Consider the following 16,625-nt stretch of genomic DNA (forward strand, 5'->3'; position numbering starts at 1 on the left):
TCACATGGGCAGCCAATGAGAAAGATTCAAAATTGAGTAAAAGTTAGTAAATTTTCCGACGATTTTCCGAGGGAAACTTCTCGACTATGACGAAAACTGATTGTGGTTTTGTCTGTCTACTAGTACACTGTGTACAATTTTAATTTTTTAATTTTCTCTATATTCGAGAAGTTTTCCACGGGAAAGTATTGGAAAATTTTCTCAAACTATGAGTGACCTACGTTTTAGCAATTTTGAGCAATCTGAACTCAAATGTAAGTAACATTTTTTGTCCATGTACGGTTAGTTTGGAAAGTTTTTGACGTAGGACTACGTCTTTGATTTCTATATGGGGGTACACTTTGTGAAAACCGAAAATGGAACATGTATCAAATTAAGAAATATTTTGAACGTTAATAACTCAGCTGCCCCTGGTCCATTATCAATAATTTTATCACCAATCGATCAGATATATGGCTACGCATCGATAACAATGCTTCCGAATGTTGATTTTCAACAAAAAACTGTTGAAAAACTGGTAAATGTCCAGCATTGTCCAAAAGCGTCGAATTAACTAACAAATCCACCAATTACCTACATGCATATGCTGCTTCCCCAGCACAGTCGTCAGAGAGTAGAAAGTAGACGAAACAAGTCGAAGTGGCATTCGCCTCCGATCCTCGGGCGCGTGCAAATAGGGAGGATGGAATTGCGTAATATTATGCAAACTCATCGCCATATTCAGAACCAAATGCAAATTCTTCGAGATAACCACCATCCGTCGTCTGGCTCGCCGTGGCGGTGTCTGACGTATCTCCGGTCTGATTTACGAGGTGTGCTGAAGGTGTTCTTGAAAAATGAGATCCGTGATGCTGTCACCTACACTAAACACGCCAAGCTTAAGCGGCCATGGATGTCATCTACGTTTTGAAGTGACAGAGACGCACTCTGTTTGGTTTCAGAGGTTAAATCATCACCAACTTTGGCAACAAAACGGCTCTTCTCAGGGCCACCAAGCTTATTACAGTAAAGCGTAGGAATAGAATTCATCTGCCTGTTTGTCCATATTCAGAACCAACGATCACACAAAATGCTCATGCAAACAAACTGGAAGCAGGGGTACACATTATTTTGATCAACCTTTATCAACTTTGAATCGCCACGGCCGGATATTTTCAATGGAAGAAGCAACAATCTAGCATCTAATTCGACGAAGACGGCAGGAAACATTTGTGAAGCCGAGTTATTTACGAAAGAAAGTGTCGATGAAGAGAATCGATCAATGTAGATAGGACCTATTGAAAAGTGACGCGAGATTTGTTTTCCGTACTGAGCTCCAATGCTACCGACGCTAGGGAGGCAGCTTCCACACCTGGACCCTACCAATCGACCCATCAACTCAACCGGGGACCAACGGCTTTACTTCCCGAAGGAAGGCGTGATCAGAGATGTTATGCCTTAGAATATGCTGGTGGCGCCGACTGAGATTGGACCCAGGCCTGCTGGGGTGGTAGGTAATAACGCTAACCACCGGCACCGATATCTTTCAAGGTAATATCACGGCGAATGAGATCGACCCAAATTTGAGATTAGTTATCATAGAAATAAGAAATAAAGTGCAGGAACTCAGCGATTAGTAAATTTGCCTCATGTTTTTCCAGGTTTTTCAAGGATTTTCCAGGGAAAAATTTCCCGAATTTGAGATGTTAAATGTTAAAGATTGGATTCACTCAGTCTTTTGGTACTACTCCGAGACTGTATAAAATTTTCGTCAATTTCTTCATTTTCTGGCAGATTTTTTAGGTTTTCCACAGGAAACCATTAGACAAATTTACTCATCGCTGAGTTCCTGCACTTTTGGCGATTATGAGTGAACTAAACTCAAATTTGAGTCGTTCTCATTCGCCGTGTACGCAAAAGGAAAAGAGCAAGTGTCGCTACTTGATAGCAAACTACTTATAATGCGAGGGGTCTTTGTAGCTTTTATACCACTTGGTTGCACATCATTCTGCTTTAACCTGAAAAGATATAAAAGAGCGCTGCTGTATGGCATTAGCTCAACGAGACGATGATATTCGCTGCCAGACTGTTGAGCAGTTCAGTCGATTTGAATTCTCTCTAGTTTCGTTCGTTCGTTCGCAAGTCGAATTAGCTCCGCGTTGTGTAGTGACGCTCTCGCTGACCCAGTCATGGGTAAGAAATCGCGCGGTAGCGCGAGTGCCGGTTTACCGGGAAAACAGACTCTCCCAGGAGACGGTGCGACCACCGAGCCAGCCCAGAAGAAGCAGAAGAAAACCCCATTGCCCGTCCCGACAGGCGTTGCGGACCCGCAGCCGGGGCCTCCCGGAACTAAACGACCCAGACCTGAAGACAGCAGCGCCACCGCATCGGCAGCAAAAAAGCTGCTGAGCAACAATCCGTTCTCCGCCCTGCAGAATTTTTAGATTCATCGCGATAGCCGTCAAGGGTAGGATGCCTCGTGAAATTACGAACAAGCTCCAACGATGCCTTGACACCTTTACTGATTATGCCACCACGTGGAAAATCAAAATCAACGCCTCGAAAACCCAAGCGACCATGTTCCTTCACAGACAATCGCCAAAACTTAAACCGTCTCCCTCCTGTACCGTAATAATGGATGGTACAAGGGTCGAGTGGTCCACTGATGTTACTTATCTTGGGATGTTGTTCGACGAGAAGCTCCTGTTCCGCTCGCACATAGAGAAAACCCTAATTAAGTGCTCCGCCTTGGTTAGGTGTTTGTATCCGCTCATTTGCCGCAGATCCCGCCTCTCAAGGCAAAACAAACTGGCTGTCTACAAACAGATCATAGCCCCCGCGATCTTCTATGCCGCCCCGGTGTGGGAATAGTGCGCTCAGACCCACAGGAACAAAATCCAGGTTGCACAGAATAGAGTGTTGAGGATGATCCTAGATCGTCCATTCGACACAAGAATAGCAGACCACCATCAAGAGGCAGAAATTCCCAAAGTAGATTCCAAAATTGAAGATATGACAACCAAATTTATCCAAAAATGCAATCTTTCTGAACATGCTTTAATAAGCAATTTGTACATAGTAGGTTAAGTGTATATAGTAGAGTAGGTTAGTTTTAAGCTGTAAATAGTAGTATTAAGTAGTTTCTCTTCAAATTCTAAAAACAAAACAAACCAATCCCACCAAGGTGGTCGACCGTGTACTAAGTCTAGGACTAATTCTGTAAAACAAATTTTGAATTTTGCCCATACCTAAAGATGAAGAAAGCAATTAAATCACTTAGTAAAATGTATATGGTAATCATCCAAGTTAAACTGAAATAAAGATCATTTAAACTAAAAAAGAATTAGCTCATTTTCGCTTCGGACGGAGTGGTGAACAGCAATAGCAGCAGTAGGAAGGTGGTGGCTAGTCCACTCCTTCACACCTAACAAGCAACAATTGACTGGTCGTGGCAAAGGAGGAAAAGGTCTGGTAAACAGCGTTGCCAGTATTCCAGATTTATCTGGATTTTCCAGATTTCTAGTCGTCTTGCCAGATACACAGACAGACCACGTATATTTCCAGATATTTTAAATATGTTCCCGATTTTCCCAGATTTTTTAAACATGTTGCATTAAAAATATCACTGCAATTGATTAACCCTCTCAGAAAAAAATAAAAAGCAAAACTTGCAACTTTAATTTTTGAAGGCTCAACGTTGGACATTATTGGAATGTTAAAGTAATTCTGAAAATAGTTCACAGTTAAGTGTGAGGCGAATTCTTTGTGAAAACAAAGGAGAATTTCAAGCTACTTCTGAGTAGAATTACATCCATCTTTGTGGGCTTCGGGGTCGTGCGGTGTCACCTATCATTTAGGCGTATTGTGAGTTCCACGAAGTGAGGGTTCGATTCCCGCTCCAGCGGGTGTAAAATTTGGCAACCTGAAAATTTCCCTACTGGTCTAATGGGTGTGGTGTATTGTACGTTGTCTAGTGTTAAATATTCAGTCTGTGCAACCTCTGGTTGAAGACGGTTTCAATTGTCTTGTCAACTCTGATGACAATTGCATGGAGATGTTGTCAATAAAGGAAATACAATCCGGAAGAGAAATCATAGAAAATTCTTATGATGAAACTTAAGGAGTATGCTGATACAAATCGTGAGAATAATTTCAATGGAACTCTGTCCAATGTTTCTATGGATATTAATTTTAATAAAATATTAAGTGCAATTTCTGGGAGACTTTCAAAATCATTTTGGCAAAGTACTTGAGTACTTAGGTAGTACTGAAAAGGATTTCAAAACAATTCTAACCTTACCTACAAAGCAGTTTAAATGAAATTTTCGGGTGAATCTGATCATTCTGAAGAGTGTACCAAGGAAATTGTAAAGAATATTTTAAGAATTTCATAGAGAGAAAATGGACACAAAATCGAGCCAATTCTTGGGAATTGTTACCAATCTGAGGGAGTTGTGGAATTAGAGAGTGATTTATAAGAGATTACAAAAGGTAATGCCAAGAACTCGTAGAATGTTACTGGAAAAGTTTAGATATTTTCAAGATTATGTAAGCGGAATAAAGTAAAGAAATATGATGGAATTCTAGAATGATTCGAATAGAACTAAAAAAGGCGAAGATATCCTGTGAAGAGTTCCAAGTAAATTCCGGAATTTAGAACCATTGCAAGATCCTGAGACTTATAAAATGAAAAATAAAATTATTATTAGGCATAATGTTCATGCGAATAGTGGAGTTACCCGTAGTTTAGGATAACTGTGTGTGAGTTCCACGATGCTAGGCTTTGATTTCCACTTCACCCCGGTGAATTTTGCTTCAAAATAAAATTGCTCACTGGTCTGCTGGGTGTTGTGTGTTGTATGATGTCAAGAATTAAACTGTAAATCTGATCAAACTCAGAGTAATATAAGAATTATTTAGAACTAACCAAATCTTTAAATTCTGGTACTGCATCAAATAGTAAGGACTACATCGACTATTAGTTCAAAAAAAAACCATCCCATCAAATTTCCTTGATTCTTTGCTTGTCATTATTTAAAAAAAAAGTTATAGTTTAAAAACAATTCCAACCATATTTTCTGCTGTTTTTTACCCACATTTAACTCAATTTTTGAAATAGTGCGTAATAGATATTCGAACTTTTTGGGCACACTTTTCATACTTTTGAACTTTTGGATGATTTTAGCAATACTAACAAATTATTTGCTTTATTAAATTTATTTAAACATGTAATTTATAACCATTCTAGTACTTTAAATAAATTCCAGATGATCATACTGACCTATTTTTACGGGAGATTGGCACATCACTTTGATTTCAATAGCATTATGTTAAAAGAGGATTTTTTTGAGCATTTCAGATTTTTCCAGATTTTATATTTGACCTGGTCCAGATTTTCCTTAAAATGACCTGGCAACGCTGGGTAAAGGAGGCGCCAAGCGTCATCGCAAAGTTCTTCGAGATAACCGCCATCGGTCGTCTGGCTCGCCGTGGTGGGGCCAAACGTATCTCCGGCCTGATATACGAGGTGTTTCTGGAAAATGAGGTTCGTGATGCTGTCACCTACACTAAACACGCCAAGCGTAAGTGGCCATGGATGTCCTCTTCAATAAAACGGCCCTTTTCAGGGCCATCAAGCTTACATCAGTAAAGAGTTGGAATAGAATTTATCTGTGCTTGTTTGTCCATATTCAGAACCACAAGCCCCCAACGACCACACAAAATGCTCTCCAGAGTTGTAATCTTGTAACCAAACTTGGAAGCAGGGTTGCAAGTGATTTTTATTGATTCTCTTAATCAACTTTCTATTGAAAAAAAAAAATACTACAAAAACGGAAAGAGTTGAGATAATAAATAATTGATCAATTAAAAGAACTAAATGCTCTTCACATTTTTTCCGTCCACTAGCGGTCCTACGTCAAGCTTCCGTTCGTGCCCCTAGGCACAGACCCTTCTACTTTTTGAAGAAAAAGGATGCATGAGATATTTTGTCAAGTGAGGAAATCGATGTAATGTCGACCTAAAGCCCCTTATTTGGGCCCATACATAAACTCAGCAATCGTCTAAATTTTCAATAGCGACCAAAAATATCCATTAATACCTTCCCAATGATGCGTCCATCTAGATAAAATTGATAAAAAGCAGATTTTTAGCGATGGGCACAATCTTAGATCCAGAGGCCAACATTAGAGCCATTTTCCCTATATAGGAGCAGATTTAATATAGTATTACAGATTGCAGGCGGATACACCAAATCACAAAAGAAAGATAAATTCATTACAAAATTTAAAAAAAGTTCAGGTCTGTCAAAGTGTTCTGGGGTCAAATTGGTCCCAATATACAGCAAAGGGTTAGTTTGACAGCTGCGGTTGCCCCCGGATATATGCTCTTGTGAACAATTCTGAAAAAAAGTTCCTTGTTATGCCAAATGTAGCATAACAACATGCTCTATATAAGGTGGTCCCAAGTGATACACAGGTTATTCGAGTAAGGAGGTGGTTAAGAATCCCACTTCGAGGTACGACTTGTCGGTATGTCAAAGGATTGTACCATAGTTTAAAAAATATAAAAACACGTATCGATGAGAATTATTCTTGATGTTCAATATTTGAACCTAACACAAAGTCAATTAACCTCACTTGTAATCATCAACTACCAATGTAAGAGTTAAGCCTTGTTCATCGTGGATAGGAGCATATATTAATCTCCTCTGACTCCAACGGTTGAAAGTTGCCTCTCCGAACAAGCCACGAAACTTTTCACCTAATTTCTGCTGAGGGACCGACAAAAAGCTATATCCAAGGATTGCATTATGGAAATCTGACAAACTGACCTGCAGGAATATCTGGTTATCCAGTGGGTAAATTTGATTCCAACTTTTGCTACTACATACCGACATGACCTCCTGCTCATGCGTATGCTTGGTAACATGTTTCCCGTTTTTAGTTGGCCCCAACAAACTTTCTAACCACATCAACTATGGGGTTTCCGGTGATCAGGTGCCTTTTCACGTATGGTTCCAGACCGCTCAGTATGGTACAACGAACAAACTATATTTCTGTGAACATTCATCTAACAATATTCATAGCAGTCAAAATAACAAAATAGCTAAGCCATTCCATTCGCTAATAAAATCGTTCATAGCTACCAACAAACCAGCGCATAATCAACGTTTCTGAAATACCAATAGGTCTATGCCATATACACGTGTTTCCTTACTTCGTAATTATAACCATCTTACTACACGCGCATAAACATGAAAGGGAAAAATTGGAGCAAATGCATATCGTATCCATCAACTGCCGCCAGCTGGCACGGAACTGTCGTCGTCGTCAGAGAGGCTGCTAATAAAGAATGATGAAATGCTTTTAAGAGTTAATCATATTACACATCACGTCGGCTGGCATCGTCATCCTTGTCGGTAGGGTATGAAAATTATGTTTTCCATGTTGAGCAAAGTGGATGCAGACGTACGTCCCTGTTAGCTGTTAAAGGGAAAAGGAGAAAATCATTCGTGAGCATCGAAAGTTATGTACGAAAAAAATTTAGCCATGGAACAATCAAAGCTACATTTTTACACACAGTTGCCAAGAAGGTGTGTAAAATGTAGCTTTGATTTTTCCATGGCTTAATTTTTATCGTATATAACTTTCGATGCTCACGAATGATTTTCTAAGAAATCAAAATATATTTGGTCGAACGGAAGGTTGATGAAGAACCATGTACAATTGGTTTTGCGCTTAGTTCTTATTCTTATTATTATTCAAATCTATAAATTAAAAACTCTTAAAACATTGTAAGTGGTGGCCGGATGTGTGAAAAGGGCCGAATCAATATACGAAATTGGAAAATGGATACCAACAGTAAGAGCAAAACCATTAAGGAAGGCTACCGTGTACCTGACGGCAATTATTGATTATTAGAACTTGTAATTTCAAGGTTTGTTAGTGCCATCTTAATCTTGATTATAATATTATTATTCATCTTTTGAAAACTAAAATTATTTTGTATCAGATATTTACCATAATCTTTCGTCAAGGTTGATGGTAAACTTAAAGGTACATTTCTATCAGTCAGCAGGAAAATGATTAGCAAGTTGTTGTGGGTAGCACCAAATCATAATCGAAATTTCCACAACCAAAGCATTGAATAAGTAGAATCAAAAGTTGATATATTAACCCATTTCATGAAGTTTTTTTTTGCTATTTTCAGGCTACGAAGTATTTTATTTCTAGAAGCATTTTTTGTGTGAATATATTCACTACTAATAATTTAACATGCCAAATGGGTCATAGCCAGCGAATCCAAACACATAAACCAACCAACGATACAGACAAAACGGTTGCTACGACTGAATAGATTTTTTTTTATATTGGTAACAATTTTCAGAGTATTTTTTGTTATTGTTGTAGTATATGTCTCCCTTAGCTCAGTTGATAAAGGTGCAGCTACAAAGCAAGACCATGCTGGAGGTGGCTGGGTTCGATTCCCGGTTCGGTCGAGGAATTTTTCGGGTTGGAAAATTTCTCGACTTCCCTGGGCCTATGCATGATTGGACTTGCCACACAAACATATCAATGCAAAAATGGTACAGGCATCGAAAGCTCTTAATTAATAGCTGTGGAAGTGCATCTAGAACACTAAGTTGAGAGCACGCAATAAGCTAATATGCGATATGCAATAAGCTTGAAATGCGAAGAAGAAGAAGAATATATGTCTTCTCTGTGAATCTTAGGCCTCTGATAAAGATGATAGTTGTAATGAGGCTTTAATGAAGGTCTAAGACTGCTTCAAGTTGTATATCGGTCATAAAAAGTATGCCATAAAACATAATTGTATGTTTTGTTTTGGTTTTATTCTGCAGTTATAAGTAGTGATACAGAACCACCTTACAGCTACCGTTAAACTATGAAGTCTGAGTTTTAATTTAGTAGTCATAAAACAGTTTTATAGACGACTTGACGTCCTGATTTTATGACCAGCACACAAAACCGTAATACAACCACAGACTGCAAGGGATGCTTTGATAAAACAATGATAAAATAAGAATAAATCTTCCAAGCATTTAGACTGTTACTTGGGTTGTCACTTGTCGTCATGGTGAAGTGATTCCCATTTGATTTGTACGGCAATCACGGCTCTTATTCCAAGTATCACTTCCTTTTCACCGTGTAGTGAAAGCCCATTGTTTTTTTTCTTCGAATTATGAAAACATTCGATGTTATGACAATTAGTACTTGTAAGTTACAAGAAGAGGTTGTGAATTATGTTTTGGACACATAAAACCTGTCAATATTGCTTTCAGTGCGTCACAATCAGCGATTTAACGAATTTTGAGCGCTCACTCTGAGTGAACGCTCGCGAATCATTAGTTCGCTGATTGTGACGCTCTGAAAGTGAAATTGACAGGTTTAATGAGTCAAACACATACTTTACACGTTTTTCTTGTTGCTTACAAGTACAGCATACCATTATCATCTAATGATTTCAAAATTTAAAAAAAAAAAAACATTCAATAGTTTTATAGCAAGTGAGTGGAAGCTACTCTGGTTGCAGTTAAGCAATCCTCAAGGTTATGCCAGAGCCCAGTAGCTCTCAGGCATCCAATGAGTGATATTGTAGCCTTTCATTATACCGAGACCTATGGCAAAAAAAATGTGTTACATCTCAACGATTTCACAAATTAAGTGGACAACATCATAAAGCGTTCATCGGAAGTTACCAAAACTACATCATTATATTCTCCGAAGATACCACGTCAACATGCAGGCGTCAGCATTTTATCGCAGCCCGTTTTATAATTCAAATTCCTAAACCACATATATGCATTATTCATTCTCGAACAGTAATTGTTTGCATTCCTACTGTATAAAAATTTGCATAACAATGCGCCCATGTTCATGTACACATACACTGTCATACTCTCACGGACCGGTGCGTGGTATGCCGATAAATTTGCATTCGTTGATGTGCAATCAACGGTGCGTTAATTTTACTGCCAATTCCGGTCCGGATTCATGTCGCAGCCAAGCAAGCGTTTGCTCATGTTGGCTGGATGCGCCAGGTTTCGGTCGGATGTAGCAAAGAAGGTCCCAGGGAGGATAATTATATGCAATAACACACACGCACATACATTATGGCAAGTCCGTTTCTTCCGCAACCGTCCCGTACCGTGTTGTAGGTCAACCAAATTGGCGTTGGTATTGATTAGCTGTTAATCGAGTGCCAGGAGCAAATTAGATGCAGATTTTCTGCATGTGTTTTTGAATAAATTTCGGCTAAATTAGGTGTTTAACAGAATCCGGGATGTGCTTTGCTGCGAGCGTAGGCAAGTACCTAACTAATTGAAATACGCATTTGGTTAGTTTTTTTTTTTTATCTAGTTCGTTTATTTGTAAGGCTCAATCGCGTTAGCTTTACGGAGCCGATAATTCATTGTTCTTTGTTTGTAACAAAATTCACTTAATTCTATGTCTAGTAGAAGTTGGGCCGGATACTCGCGGCTTACTCGAGGTTAGAGGGGTACATTGTCGAAGGATAGGAAAAGGGGAGGAGCTTGGGAGTAGGGTATCGTTGCCTCATCAGAGCGTTGTCGCCAGTGTGAACGGTAGTGTGGTTCTAGATTCGTCTGGAGTTCGACCGGCTATGGTGACCAGTGGGCGACGATGAGGCTCATCGAGACGGGGGACAAGACAAACAAAAACTAATAAAGAGATACAAAAGACAAACGAATTAAATTCTTATACTAGACATTTGCAGAAACACATAAATCGACTGCATATAGCAGAGATCGCGGGTACCCAACACGTCTCTGATAGGGATACAGGGTTGTCTTCCTTGGGCCTCGAGGGTATTCAAAAGTCGCTCTCTGGCGGCGTCATTATCCGTACATTGCCAAACTGCGTGATCGATGTCGTCGTAACCGTTTCCACACCGACATATGTTGCTGTCCACGAGGTTTATTCTATTGAGATGCGCATCTAGCGAGTAGTGGTTGGACATAAGTCTACTCATCACGCGAATAAAGTCACGACTTAAGCCCAAGCCTTTAAACCACGCTCTCGGAGAAACATTAGGAATAATTGAATGTAACCACCGTCCAAGATTTCCATTGTCCCAATCGGTTTGCCAACTCGAAAGGGTACTCTGACGCACTAAATGGTAAAATTCATCGTGTGAAATTTGCCTGTCATAAAATTCGCCTTCCTGCGCGCCCACCTTTGCGAGAGAGTCCGCCTTCTCATTGCCTGGGATTGAGCAATGTGAGGGGACCCATACAAAGGTAATCATATATGATCTTTCGACCAGTACACTCATCTGCTCCCTTACCTTTGAAAGGAAATAAGATGAGTGCCTACCTTGTTTCATCGACCGAATAGCCTCAATCGAACTGAGACTATCCGAGAAGATGAAGTAATGGTCTGCGGGCATGTTGGAAATCATCCCCAATGCGAAGTTGATTGCTGCCAGCTCAGCAACATAAACAGAACAAGGTTCCTGAAGTTTGCGGAAGGCGCTAGAGTTTTCATTGAAGACACCGAAGCCAGTGGATCCATTGAGACGTGACCCGTCTGTAAAATATCTTTTCACGCAATTGACGTGTTGGTACTTTTCAGTAAAAATACGCGGGATAATAATAGTTCGAAGTTGATCTGGAATCCCATGAGTTGCTTGTTTCATGGTCAGATCATATTCAATTGAGGAACTGCGATTGGTGAAGTGAGCACGGTCTGGAGTGTAACAAGGAAGACACATATCTGACGATATGTAGTGGTGGTAGATTCTCATAAATCGAGATTGTGTGTTCAGCCCAAGAATTTCTTCAAAATTTTCAATTATAAGTGTGTTTGTCACTCCGCATTTGATTAGTATTCTGAGAGAGAGCTCCCAGAAACGGTTCTGGAGGGGTGTTACTCCTGCCAGAACCTCGAGACTCATGTTATGCGTTGAGTGCATACAGCCGAGAGCAATACGCAGACAACGATATTGAATTCGTTCCAATTTTATTAGGTGACATTTTCTTGCCGAGAGAAAGCAGAAAGAGCCGTACTCTAGAACAGAGAGAATAGTTGTTTTATAAAGCGTTATGAGGTCTCCCGGATGAGCACCCCACCATGTGCCACAAATTGAACGGAGAAAGTTGATCCTCTGTTGACATTTTTGCTTCAAATACGTAATATGGGTATTCCAAGTGCACTTTGAATCAAACCAGACCCCAAGGTACTTGAAAGACAATGATTGAGTAATGTTTCTGCCCAAAAGATTAAGATGCATTTGGGCTGGGTACCGCTTTCGAGTAAACACTACCAGTTCAGTTTTCTGCGGCGAGAATTCGATCCCTAGATTCCTAGCCCAAGAAGACAAGTTATCTAAGGAACATTGCAATGGTCCTTGCAAGTCCACGGTATGTGGACCTCTTACGGAAACCACACCGTCATCTGCAAGTTGTCTTAGCGTGCATTGTTCTGCCAAACATGTGTCGATATCTTTGACATAAAAGTTATAAAGAAGAGGGCTGAGACATGAGCCTTGGGGCAGGCCCATGTAGCTAATTCTGGAAGTTGTCAGTTGTCCAAGGGAAAAGTTCATTTGCTTTTCTGACAACAAATTGTACAAGAAATTATTTAAAATTCCGGAAAGTCCACATCTGTGCAGATTGTCTGACAGAATTTCAATGGAAACTGAATCAAAAGCCCCCTTAATGTCCAAGAATACTGAAGCCAATTGCTCCTTGTGCGCAAAGGCCAGTTGAATATCTGTGGAAAGCAGCGCTAGACAATCGTTTGTTCCTTTGCTCTTGCGGAACCCAAACTGTGTATTTGATAGCAAGTTATTTGTTTCGACCCACTGATCGAGTCTCCGAAGGATCATTTTCTCCAACAATTTCCTAATGCACGAAAGCATCGCAATCGGACGGTATGAGTTATGGTCAGACGCTGGTTTGCCAGGTTTTCGAATGGCTATTACTTTGACCTGTCTCCATTCAGGCGGTATAATGTTGTTTTCTAGTAAGGAATTGAATAAGTCTAGCAAGCGTCTTTTAGCGATATCTGGGAGATTTTTCAGAAGATTGAATTTAATCATATCGCTTCCCGGTGAGGAGTTGTTCGATGAAAGAAGAGCCATAGAGAATTCCAGCATTGTGAATGGTCTATCCAGAGAGCTGCCGCTCGGAGACGCTTCTCGAAGAATGTGTTGTGCTGGAGCTGAGTCCGGACAGACCTTTTTAGCGAAATCGAATATCCATCGGTTGGAGTATTCTTCACTCTCATTAGAAGATGAGCGGTTACGCATGTTGCGAGCCACCCTCCACAAGGTGGTCATTGAGGTTTCTCGTGAGAGTCCCTCGACGAAATTGCGCCAATAACCGCGTTTCTTTTCTTTGACTAATTGTTTCAGCTTTGTCTCAAGCTTTGAATATTCCTCGAAGTATGTGGAGGTTTTGTGTCTACGAAAAGCTTTGAAAGCATCAGATTTTTCTACATACAATTTTGTGCATTCTTCGTCCCATCCAGGTGTGGCTGGTCTCCTTTTGAAGGGCGCACTTGGAACTTTTCTTTTTTGTGCTTCCAGTGAGCTTTTGTATATCAAATCGGCGAGGAATCGATATTCTTCCAATGGTGGAAGCGTATCTATTGATTCGGCACCGATTGTCACCGCCGTTGCATATTTATGCCAATCTATGTTCCTTGTAAGATCAAATGGAACTCGAGATGGTTCTACAGAGTGAGGGGCACACTTAATTGAAATGATGATTGGCAAATGATCGCTACTATGGGGATCATTGATAACCTTCCACAGACAATCCAATGATAGCGATCTAGAACACAAAGATAGGTCGAGTCGGCTTTCTCGAGCCGGAGGTTTTGCTATACGTGTCGCTTCACCAGTGTTTAAAATAGTCAAGTTGAAATCGTCGCATAAATCGTAAAAAATAGCCGCTCTATTGTCGTCATATAGATCGCCCCACCCAGTACCATGGGAGTTCATATCACCCAGAATTAATACTGGAGATGGAAGAATCGAGACAAGATTCCAGAGTTGACTACGGCTAATGGAGGTTCTTGGTGGAACATAAACTGAAGCTATGCAAAGATTTTTGTTCTTCACATTTATTTGGCAAGCGACGATTTCGACGCCTGATAGAGCAGGAAGGGACATTTTGTAGAAAGGGTAGCACTTTTTGATCCCTAAAAGTACTCCTCCATAAGAATCGTCTCTATCCAGGCGAATAATGTTAAAATCGTGGAAGTTGAGTTCTTTATCGGAAGAAAGCCATGTTTCACAGAGAGCAAATATATCACAATCAGAATTGTGAAGTTAAAATTTGAACGAGTCTAGTTTAGGCACTAGACTACGGCAGTTCCACTGTAGCACAGTGATCATATCTTCAACCTTGTTCGACGAATTATCCATCGAAAGATATGATTGATGCAAGGAGGGGCCATGAAACAGTCAATTGCTTAAGATATGATTCTAGTGTTGGAAGCAAGGCAGAAACTAAGCTTCTAAGAGGGTCTTGTATGTTGAACATATTTAATATGAATTCCACAATGTCCGAAAAAGCTAGCAAACCTCGTTCGGACTTGGATTTCTTTTGAGAAGTTTGAGGAGCAGCTTTTTTGTTTTTCTTATCTTTGTTGGGTAATGGCGGAAAATCCTTACTGCAGCCAGGAAGTGGAGCAGTGGGAGCCTTCGATTTAATTTTTTCATCCCCATTACCCTGGGAATTTTGCAATCCTCTGGGAGTGACTTTAGTTTTCTTACGGCGCACTTTCGGGGAGGAGCATTTTCGTTTTGAGGATCCATTTGTTTTCAAAGGTGCGTGTACCACCGTAGAGTCACCCTCATCGGATGAGTCAGAGTCCGATTCTTCAGCTGACAAAATCGAAAATTGGTTTTCATCTTGGACGGCTGATGCAGCCTTCACCATTTGTGCATATGACTGCTTGGAGCGTCCAGAGATTGAACGCTGCACTTTATCGGAGTGCTGTTTGTACATCGGGCACTCCTGCAAGGGGTGAGGATTCTCGCCACAATATGCGCATTTTACTGTTTCTTTGTGGCAAGAATCCTCTTTGTGGTTTTCACCACATTTGCCACAACGAGTTTTGTTGCCGCAATGGCTGGCCGAGTGTCCCAGCCTTTTGCAGTTGGTACAATTATATACCCTCTGTACAAACAACCGCACCGGGAAAAAAGCCCCATCAACTTTAACAAAGTTTGGGAGAACTGAACCAGCGAAAGTCACCCGAAACGAGTCTGAATGCTGATAAACTTTCTTGCCATCTTGCAAAGATACTGAATGCAGTTGCCTGACATCCAGTATCTGTACCTGCTCTCCGATTTTCGAGTTTTTGAACCAACCCGATGCTCGTTTTAAGTCCTCGACACTCAGACTCGCGTCGGAGACCACACCTTCTATCTCCACATCTCGAGAAGGGATGTAGATGTTGTACTCGACACTAAACAGCTCGTGTTCAGCAATTTTATTTGCCACATCATAAGTCGGTGCTTCTACACGCAGTTTATTGAATCTCTCTTTATGTACCAAGATTCCCGGATACTTACGCAGCAAATCTCTCGAAATGTCGAGAGTTTTCAAAGGTTTATTTTTGGGCCGAAAAAAGACAACCCATGGTCCTTTCGAAGACGGTTGGTAGTACCTGGTTCGCGCAACGTAGGCATCCGAAGACGCCATAAGTGTTGCGCAAAAGCGGTGCACAACCGCTTAAAAAGGAAAAAAAATATATAAAAAAAACCTTCACCAATTAATCTACTTAACTACTAGTTGTTAATATTTTGTTGCCCAGTGTATGAACAACCAAAAAAAAACAATAAAAAAATTATCAAAAAAAAAAAAAAAACAAAACAAAAAAAAAACTTTTTATTAGTTGCAAGAAGTTACACCACTATAGCCCTCACAACCCTATCAGGGGAGAGGGCAAAGCCACGCGCAAAATTGAATAACAAAAGCGCGGCAATGGGCTAGAGAAGACTATTGTATAGTAGGTATACTTAACACCGGCCGGTGCCGGCTGTGTGAGCTGATGCAGCCACTCCGTTTGCTGCTTTGTTGTTGTTGCTTGCTGCTTTGGAGTGGTGATGAGATGATGACGGTGAGATGATAGTCCACCTATAGCGTCGCTAAAGGTGGCTACTTCCTCTGCTGACTGCGGTTGCCTTGGGCACTGAACTTCGTCCACGGTAGGAATAACGCGCGATATAAAAAACCACTGTGGTGGGAAAAAAAACTCCACCGGCTACGAAACCAATACCCGCAACGGAGACACGAACAAACTACGTCCGGCTACTTCAAGCTATCGGCGAGGAATGATTTGGTTAGTTATTTAAGGTGCCGGGAAAAATTACATTTCGTATGTAAGGCCTGACCATCGCCAATGATTCAATATATGAACTTGAATGAGGCCATGAGTTTTGGGTTCGTGGCTTTTCACATGGACGATATGAAGATAGAAGAATTCTGAAGGCATATTAACAAATATCCTTAGAAGTGCTGCGTTTCAGAAACATCGCAGCACCCCCTTGCCTCAAACGAACGGCCGTATCTCACGAGGGACTTTGATGATTTTGATTAATAAAAATCAAGAAATACGCGGTGCACGGCGGAAGAGATCAATTCAAAA

This window comes from Ochlerotatus camptorhynchus, unplaced genomic scaffold, assembly GCF_037179485.1.
Source record: "Ochlerotatus camptorhynchus isolate MF236.1 unplaced genomic scaffold, CSIRO-AGI_Acam_v1.1 ptg000191l, whole genome shotgun sequence".
In the NCBI taxonomy this organism is placed as follows: Eukaryota; Metazoa; Arthropoda; class Insecta; order Diptera; family Culicidae; genus Ochlerotatus; species Ochlerotatus camptorhynchus.